Source organism: Poeciliopsis prolifica, unplaced genomic scaffold (assembly GCF_027474105.1).
Source record: "Poeciliopsis prolifica strain line A6 unplaced genomic scaffold, Auburn_PproV2 SCAFFOLD021, whole genome shotgun sequence".
Taxonomy (NCBI): domain Eukaryota; kingdom Metazoa; phylum Chordata; class Actinopteri; order Cyprinodontiformes; family Poeciliidae; genus Poeciliopsis; species Poeciliopsis prolifica.
Genome location: NW_026562396.1, coordinates 2,551,810 through 2,562,231, shown reverse-complemented (window position 1 = coordinate 2,562,231; position 10,422 = coordinate 2,551,810). Strand labels below are relative to the sequence as shown.

The 10,422-nt window shown below is 39.2% G+C and overlaps 1 long non-coding RNA gene across 2 annotated transcripts; it reads left to right on the top strand.

Moving 5' to 3' along the window:
• Positions 1 to 4,833: 4,833 nt before the first annotated feature.
• LOC129369452 (uncharacterized) lies at positions 4,834 to 10,094 on the top strand. Of its 2 annotated transcripts, none has more exons than XR_008606944.1 (4): positions 4,834 to 4,871; positions 8,646 to 8,672; positions 9,305 to 9,395; positions 9,559 to 10,094. It is a non-coding gene; the product is annotated as an uncharacterized LOC129369452 (long non-coding RNA). The 2 variants fall into 2 exon arrangements; XR_008606943.1 differs by having other exon boundaries at positions 8,646 to 8,729.
• Positions 10,095 to 10,422: the final 328 nt, after the last annotated feature.

The window sequence follows — 10,422 nt, the reverse complement described above, 5'->3', positions numbered from 1 at the left end:
CTTTGATACTTCAAGAAGACTTATTTTTGTTTTTTTCAGGAACTGATAACATTTTCTCTCCCTGTACTAGTCCCTTTCTATCCAAGAGTAAAATTAAAATCATCAAAACAGCTCGACCAAAAAATATGTATGTTCATAGTCTGAACAGTGTTCAACACAAACTACAACTGCTCTCAATGTTGCTAACAGCAGTAATCATTTAACTTGATCTGATTACTGATCTCTAACTTGTCCCTTGATTTCCACCAGCAGATTTAGTATGATGAATATGTTCAGTGCAGTTTCTACATCAGCACGTCAAAAAAGCTTATCTGGTGCACAAAATTTCCCAGACTAATGGAAACAGTGCCTGGTGAAGGTCAGCTATGTCGCATGGTGATGAACAACATAAGATGTGTGGAGACAACCAGAGGATGCAAGGTAATGACAGCAAATACTTGTGATTGGCTGAGTTACACAGCACATGGTAGAAAACAGCAGATAACTCCCTTAAGGGTGGGAGGATAAAATAACAGAAAGCTTTGGGAAGAAAAGAGGGACGCCTTGTAAGATATATAAAATGATTCCTGCCTGATTTTTGCTACAGTTAAAGTGAAACATCAACATGTTTCAGATTTTTTTTTCTTTGTGCAATTTTATTCAAAAATATAAATTTTCAAGAGTGGCATTGCTGATGCCCTTACCACATTTTTTTTTCTCTTGCTTTATTGGTGTATGCATTGTACATCAACAACTAAGTCAATGTTCATCTTACTTTGCATGAGGAAACACACGGACTTGGACATGGATTTTCAGGGCAGAATAAGTGAGAGATATTTGCCAAAAACACCAAATGTCTGGAAATTGAGATGAATTGCTCATGTTAGGCTACGTTTGCAAAGATGGACTAACAGACGGGGGAGAGTAGCCATCGGTCAGGGTCCTGGCCAAGATTCATAATGACCCTAGGGCAGATTACCAGCCATCTGTACAGTGCTATAGATATCTGCAGACTGCTCCAGTGGCAAAAAGGGGAAACATTGGAGATGGAAGAATGGAAGATTGACCTTTGGGTAAATAAGTAAAGTGGCAAGGCTCATAGGACAGACAGACAGGATGAGATGGACAGAGGCAAAGAGAGAGAGAGGAGATGAATGACAATGATAGATGGAGACCCTTACAATCTGGAGGAAACGGAAGGCGCATGACTTACACTCAGCCATGTCCTACAGTATATCACTTATGGCTGCTTTGAACAGCCCAAGGCTTGGAGGAAGAGGAAAGGTGAAAGAGTCTGTCAGTTCCATCTTCTTGCAGGTGCTTGGAGACAAGCCATTTGTCAAAGTTTGTCATTGGCTCTGAGGTTATCTTGCCTCTCTGATAGAAGATGATAGGAAGAACATCAGAGTGTGTGCATGTTGGATGGGGAGGAATGTGTGCGTACATGTATGCGCGTGTATGGGGAGTTGGGGAACGGGAAAGGGGGATTTCATTTGGTCTCTATATATAAAACATCCATCACCCATCAGACGTGTAGGTGTCACCTAACCAGGCAAATCTAATGATGTGATCCCTTGGAAGTGGGGGAAAAGGAAATCGATCTCCACAAGTTGTGTGTGGAGTTTAACAGTGCTCAGCTTTGCAGGAGCAACAAGCCCACATCAGTCATTCAGAAACAACATTTTAAATAAATAAAAACAGTCTGATGCATAGCCCCACAGGGGAATAACTTAATAAAAATGTTGTTCTACTTGGAGTGTTTTCAAAAACAAACATCATAAGCTGTCAGAACAGAAATAATCTCCTTGGAACGGCACATCAATTATGAATCTAAATACATTTTATAGGTGAAACATGTTTATGTAATTCAACATGATATTAATGTATTGCTAACAGGTAAATTAACTACAGTGCATGTTTTTCTACTTACTAAACATAATTTTATTTTTGCAATCTGCTGCAATGCTTGTTTGCCTGGATCTGAATCTTAGACTTGAATACAGTGTAAGCATTGATACAAATAAAAATAGGTAAGCACTCTGTTTTGACGTGGCTTCATGAGATCACTTCAGAGGTTTACACCGCGACCACAGTGTCTGCCGAAGAGTGATGCGTTTGGGATGGTTAGCAACACCAAAGCTGTCTCAACAGATTTCACAGACACACTTCATTTTCTGACAGTGTGACAATGAGCAGTATGTGACAACCTGACAGCATTTACACCAACATGTCGAACATGACTGCCTACAGGAAAGTGGTTGATAACTGGCACCTCTATCCTACTCCTGATGGCAGGAAGACCTTTGGCTCTGTCCTGTTTTATTCTACTAACCCCAGATTTGCTGCCATTTCTGTCATATTAGTTTGTCCTTGTACGTTTAATTTGCATTACGGTAGAATGAACAAACCTCTAAGGTTGCATTTTCCTCTCTAAGGGACTATTGTCTCGAGAGAGGACTAGAACTAGGTGTTCAGCTTATTCTGCTGGCTCAGCTGATACAATGGCTTTTTTTTTCCTTAACATAAGCTGGGGTTTCAAATATTGTACATTTAAGGACAAAACAACGTTACTCAGCCATCAGGAGAGACATTGGAATTCCCTATGAGAATTTTTGCAAGTCTTCTTGCAGTTGACCTCAAATGCTTATCCAATCAGGAGAAGCCATCATGTGAAAAACCTAAATAAATATAGCTTTTTACCTCTTGGTATGCAGACTTTTATTCTTATTTATGTGTGGAATTTGTGCATAAACTCCACAAAGCTTTGCTTTAGTCAGCATCTCTCAGTGACTTTCTTCAGGTTTGCCACCAGATTCTGAGTAAAAAAGTGAAGAGCCTCCTGACATCCCAAAGGTTGCTACCAGGAAAAGCCAGCCCCATCTTTGCAGATGTGACCCCGGCGAATGTGGGGCCACAGCTGAAGCTGGAGCATCTTTTGCTCTTGCTTAAAAAGGGCCATCAGAGGCCAATAGTAAAATTAGATAGGTCATCTAGTTTTTCCAGCCAAGTCAGAAATCCAGACATTTCCTTTTTACTGTACGTTTTCTATTAAACCATTTGTAAACTCGTGCCATCAAATTAGCATTTTCTTGACAACTCTAACTTTTTTGATAGATGTGTTTTTTTTTTAGTAAGTTGCTAAATCTTTCATGTTTAATTATTTTAAGAAATATTAATTATACCATTTTAAAATATTATTTTTCAGTGCGTCTTTAATTCATGTTTTTCATCAGTGATTTTTAACAACCAGTGAGATTGGTTTATTGCATCGCAAACCAGAGCTAAGACAAAAAACATATGGGTTAACATTAAAATGATGATCACAAAAAGATCAAAATGTTCCAGCTTTCTCAAACATGGCGTGGTGCCTGAGAGCATATTGGCTTGTATTTTCCAAAACAGATTAATAAAAACTGGGACGACCTTGAATTAGTGCGGGCTGGCTCTCCAGCACCACTGACATGAAGTCTAAAATTACAGCTTGGGGGTCAGCAAGGGCCCCTGCAGAGGGAATGAAGAACCACAGATTGTCTTTTGCCATGTCAGTAAGGTGGAGGAGAAACATCTGTGAGAGATGAGAGAAGCATAAAGCGTATGAGTCAATAGAAACATCCTGTTTTATTGTGTGCACATGGCCAATCCAGATTGAAAGAGAAAGATACACTGTAAAAAAGGAACCTCAGGGGTTATCACATTAACAAAAGAATATCATGTACTGTTAACTAAATAATTGCATGTTTCAGCCAAAAACATGATACAATCATGTTGCATAAACAAGATATTCCACAACTTCAACGTTTATAAAATTGAATCATGTTGAGCGAACATGATTCATTATAGTCAGACCGATCCTATGCTGAAGACCACGAGTGAGATCACGCGATATCACGCAAGTTCACGCAAGATTACGGGAAATCACGGGATATCACGCGAGAATACGCGAGACAATCGGTTTTTTCTCGCAAATGGAATAAAATGTATTCAAGGTGAGATAACGTGATTCAATTACGTCAGCTAGATCTTCCGCCAAAAAAAAAAGAACGTCGGGGCGTATTACATTAACAAAAAAATATCATGTACCTTTCACACAATAATGTTGGGTTTGAAGCGAAAACGTGATAAAATCATGTTGGATAAACAAGATATTCCACGACTTCACATTTATAAAATTGAATCATGTTGAGCTAACATGATTCATTATAGTTAGACTGATATTGTGCTGACGACAACGAGTGAGATCACGGGATATCACGCGAGAACACGCGAGACAATCGGTTTTTTCTCTCAACTGAACTAACGTGATTGAATGACGTTATCTCAACTTGAATACATCTAATTCCTCAAGCTCCCAGGCCTCTACCAGAGGCCTGGGAGCTTGAGGGTCCTGCGCAGTATCTTGGCTGTGCCAAGATATATATATATATATATATATATATATATATATATATATATATATATATATATATATATAATATATATATATATATTATATATATATATATATATATATATATATATATATATATATATATATATATATATATATAATATATATATATATATTATATATATATATATATATATATATATATATATATATATATATATATTTATATATATATATATATATTTTTTTTTTTTAAACATATATATATATATGTTTTTTTTTTTATTTTATTCAATATCAATATTTGTCAAAGTTAATCTAATAAAAAAAAACACAGTGACGTCAGTTCCAAAGCGCTATTGTGTCAGACTCATCTCCCGCTGAAGAGGATCCAGCGACATCAAGAGATTACGGAAAATCACGCGAGATAACTGGCTCGCACCTTGTTGGGTTTTTTCAAGGGCAGAGGGAGATTCCTGGCGTGCATCTACTTAATTTGAAGAAGGTAAGAGTTAAACTATTTTCATCTAAATCCATATAAAAATATGTAACTTAAAATTTCTCTACCATTTGCACCATTTTCTACTTGTTCCATACTTGTGTCACATTATTTCATGTTCTGTAGATTAAGTCGGTTAGGTTAAGGCAGATAGCTTTTTGTTTACATTTATCGCCGCACCATGTTAGGTACATTCTGTGCGAAAAAACTCTGCAGAGCCATATGTAGTGTAAGGGTCACAAAGCTGCTGCCAGAGACACAAATGGACCCCGGAAATGTCACAGTTTTGCTCCTCCTGAGCTCCCTGGAGGTTTAGTGGATTTTTAACACACTGATCTAACATCAGTCTATTTCTAACTATTTAGGCCCGAGCAGCTAAGCGCTGCGAAGGCCTATTGTTTCTGTACTGTTTATTATTATTATTATTATTATTATTTTTCTTCCCACCTCTTTGGGGGGCTTTTTGGGGGCCTTATCATATTGGAAAACTCACCAAACTTGGCGGAGGCCTTAAGCCTGTTTAAAAATTTTGATTTTTAAGGTCATCACAAAAATCCCACAAGAAATGGCTCAATAGCGCCACCTTGAAATTTTCAAAAGACCCTTTGCTATTCACTTACTTTATCCTAGAGACATGAAATTTGGTACACTTGTAGAGCTCCCCAGGACGCTCAAAATTTACAATTAATGTCATAGTGCAAGTATCACAGGAAGTCGGCCATTTTGGATTGAAGGTCCAATTTTGAGGCCATTTTTGCCGTTTACAGCCTTCGCATTTGATCGAACTCCTCCTAGGGATTTCGATTGATCGGCTTCAAATTCGGTCAGTCTGTTCATAAGGCATGTCCCATCTAAAGTTATCAAAACGGTGAGTTTTTGAGTATGCTGAAGGGGGGTTAGCAGGGGTCAAAGTTCACCTACTCGCCATAAAAAAATAAACTGCTATATCTCCTACACAGAAACTCACAAAGGCACCAAAGTTTCAGTGATTGATCATCATCGGGTGTCCTACAACATCCTATGGTCGAGTGATGACATCACTTAGGCCACGCCCCCTGAGAACAGGAAGTGTCATGTTTTACTGTGAACGGTCGCTATCTGACCCTTTTGACCTCATCAACATGAAACTGTGACCAGACACAGAAGACATGTTGGTGTATTGAGGATTCCAACCCCGACCAGCTTTGATGGAGCAGGTGGGCGTGGCGGCGTGGCGAAGTGACCTGTAACGCCATCGCCATACGTTTGGCTCTCAATTCCACATTTTCAGGCCCAGCTACTCCAAACTCACAAGGATGGTCCCTCATCTACTCCCCTACAGGAATCAATCACAATATTTGGTGGGCGTGGCCTAATTTCTCTATAGCGCCCCCTAGAAAATTTTAAATGATCAGCCCCAAGCCATGCTTTAACCTACAATTACGAAACTTTGTACACATTTGTATCATGTCAGGACTTAAAAGAAAGTCTCTTGGAGCCATGGTCTAAACCCCACAGGAAGTCGGCCATTTTGGATTGAAGTTCAGATTTTGACCCCATTATTGCCGTTTACAGCCTTCCTATTTGATCGAACTCCTCCTAGAGATTTCGATTGATCGGCTTCAAACTCGGTCAGTCTGCTCATAAGGCATGTCCCATCTAAAGTTATCAAAATGGTGAGTTTTTGAGTATGCTGAAGGGGGGTTAGCCGGGGTCAAAGTTCACCTACTCGCCGTAAAAAAAGAAACTGCTATATCTCCTACACAGAAACTCACAGAGGCACCAAAGTTTCTGGGATTGATCATCATCGGGTGTCCTACAATACCCTATGGTGGAATGATGACATCACTTAGGCCACGCCCCCTGAGAAAAGGAAGTGTCATGTTTTACTCTGAATGGTCGCTATCTGACCCCTTTGACCTCATCAACATGAAACTGTGCCCAGACACAGAAGACATGTTGGTGTGTTGAGGATTCCAACCCCGACCAGCTTCGATGGAGCAGCTGGGCGTGGCGGCGTGGCGAAGTGACCTGTAACGCCATCGCCATACGTTTGGCTCTCAATTCCACATTTTTGGGCACAGCTGCTCCAAACTCACAAGGATGGATCTTCATCCACTCCCCGACAGGAATCCATCACAATATTTGTAGGGTGTGGCCTAATTTATCTATAGCGCCCCCTAGAAAACTTTAAATGATCAGCCCCAAGCCAAGCTTTAACCTACAATTACGAAACTTTGTACACGTGTGTACCATGTCAGGACTTAAAAAAAAGTCTCTTGGAGCCATGGTCTAAATCCCAGAGGAAGTCGGCCATTTTAGATTGAAGTTCAGATTTTGATCCCATTTTTGGCGTTTATAAACCATTTCAGTAATTCGCCACTTGGGGTCAGTATTGCTCCACAAATGAAACAGCAGATAAAAAGGATGAAGAACAATATCAGTATTTCGCCAGTAGGTGTCAGTGTTCCTCCACCAATGACAAACAGATCCACGGGCGGATGGGCGTGAAAACTTTGTGAGAGCGTTGCCATGAAATTTCTAAAAGGATAGAAATGTCTCAGATAATTTTTTTTTTAATTAAATCATGCAGTAAATGTAGCGTTTTCTTACTTCTTACAAACCATTTCAGTAATTCGCCACTCTGAGTAAGTATTACTCCAACAATGAAATAGAGTGCTTTAGAAACACAGCTGAAAAAAATGATGAAAAATGACGAACTGCAGTACTTCGCCATGTGCATATGATCGGCTGTAAATGACACGTGGATCATCCGACTGACGCCAAATTGGATACGTATGACCTTTGTTGACCTCTAAAGAGAACAACAGCATTGAAATATATTTTGACTCCACTGCGCGTCCTACATTAATCCGCCAGCTATATTTCCTCGCTAAACCAATGAATCTGCACCACATTTTTTGAATCGTCAAGGAGCGCCTCCGAACGCATCAGTGCGTACCGCCTGGTGGACGGGCGCGGAAACTGCGCAACAACTTCTGTGTTAGCACGTGGTCAGCGTTGATGGAAACTGAGCAACAGCTTCCGCGGTGCGGGCAGAGGAGCTGAAAACTGCGTGAGAGCTTCTGTGGTGGCTGGCGTGAGGCGGTGGTTGCTCGTACCCCGCGGTGGCAATAGGCCGGAGCGGCGCTTGGCTGCGAGGGCCGTTCGAGGCTGCTTGCAGCTTTAATTTAATTCTATTTCAGTAATGTTACTATGGAGGTAAATGTAGATACACACACACACACTTTGGTACCTTTCTATCATCATCGAGATTCTTAATTAATTATGGTAATAAAAAGTCCTACATTTCAGTCGGTGAAACCTGCAGAAAGCATTGCTTTCTGAGCTTTGTTAAATGTTCCTAAAATACCTGTTAGTTATGGATTTCTAGTATATTTTGTCAGGCTAAAACTCTCAATGGATTATCCATTATTACAGACTTGAGCTTTCTATTTTTTTCTTTAAAATACATATTCCTCTGCTGTAAAGATGTTGGGGTTTTTTGGACTCTTCTTTGTTGTCCCCAAATAATTGTAGCTCAGAAACAATATTGAAGTTCATTGGTTTAATTTTGAAATGTTGATGTTTTTTGTGTTGATTGTTTGTGCTCATTTTGACCTTTGTTACTATTGCTTTCTACCATGTTCAATTCACCATTGTTCTGCACATATGTGCTTGCATACAAGTGTCCAGTGGTTATATTCATGAGGCATTCAAGGGACTTGTACTAAAAGATACAACTCAGTTCAGTATGAATTGCATATTTTAATGGCTGAAAATATATCTGATCTCTTTCAGAACATCACCTGTCTGTAATCCACCTGCGTAAGTACTGGTCAAGGGGCTCATCGGCTATCAAGTTATAGATTTCAGTGGCTAATAGTAAGTTTTGCCAGATCTAAAGTGACTGAATGTAGTGTTAGAGAGCTTATAGAGCTAGAGTTCAGCTAAACATTAATTTGGCCAGTCTGTTTTATTTGTCTTTATTTGCGTGGGGATGTGGAAATGTAAGGAGTGTAGTCTCTCTCTGTCTCGTAGATATGACCTGTTAAAACATTTTACACTTAAACATCGGCATATGCGACGTTATCCATGCCCACACATAGACTGTCCATGTACTTGTAAGACATGGAATGCTTTGCATATTCATTTAAGTAGAAGGATATAGACTGTGTTGACCATTCTGTACTTTTCACATATTTCTTTGGTGATATATTCATGTCTTTATTTAAACCTCTAACAGCTTCAGTTAGATGTTTAAATGAGATGTTAAACTCCATTTTAGTCATGGCATAATGAAGGGATACTAACAATTTTAAATATCTTTCAAATAGACTGCAAGCCACTGATCACTTTTGTTGTGACTTCCTTTGAATGCAGCTATGTTTTCAAGTGTGTGAACCTATACTGCTGGAGTTTTGAGATTGTTCTCATTGTTTTTTGATCTGCATATTTAGGAAGACACTGCTGAGGTCAGACGAGAGTGCATCCTCAAATGTCTGTGTGTACCTAAATGAAGATCCAGAGAAGCTGGTGAGGGAGTACATGGTATGTTAAATTCTCTTTGTGTTTACAATAGAACTCCTAAGAGTTGTTAAAATACTTTCACCAACTAAGGTCCATGAGTGACTCAATCAATGTCAGTCTTAATTTATTTATTTAATTACATGTGAATTGTCTCTCCCCCAATACCCTTCCCTAACTCCCTTAGGACGTTGATGAATGCGCAGAAATGGCCAAAGCCGAGGCTGTCCTCGGAATCGTCATTTGAGCAGAGGGTGCAGAGGCTGCCGATGCACATCTGGATGTTGGGATTGTCCTGGAGGAGGTGGAAGTTATGAACAGCTTGGGCAGTGTATCTTCTGCAATAGTGATGCTGCTGGGACTAATCTACGCACTAAACTTGAGCTACCCTCAAGTTTAGTGCGTTCAGCACTCAACTTGCTCAGTAACTCAAGCATACCTTTGAAGTAATACAGGAAATAATAATGAAATTGGATGGAAAGAACTTATCAAAGAAAGCACAAGTTCTCAATATGAAACTCACCGCTAAGTTGAGTAGTTTCATATGGAAAATGAGTGTTTAAAGTCTGCAGTAGAAAAGATTTATATTGTTACAGTTCTCTAAGTTGAGCAACTATACTGACATGTTTTATGTTGTAAAGAATTGGCTGGGAAATGAAACTGTAACCTTTTTGTAGTTGTTTTTTTATTTCAATGTCCAACTCAGCTGTGTTTTGTGCTGTGTAAAAAACGATGTATAACAATTCTGAAAATATAATTGTGTTGTACCTTTTCTAATTGTTGAGTGTTCTTCCTACACTTTCACCTAGTGCTATCTTAAAATGCTTGATTAACGCTTGAAAATATGTCTTTGAATTAACGTCATGAAATAATGGAAAGGATTTCCACACGATTAACTAGCTGTCTTTTAGCATGAAGCATATTTGTTGAGCTAACTTGCTTTTAGTGAGTTGGACCTACTGAATCAGGTAGTGTGAAGGTACCACTGTAAAATAAGGTGGTTTCAACTAGATTTACATTCATCTTAATGAAGTTACATCAATGATTTGGT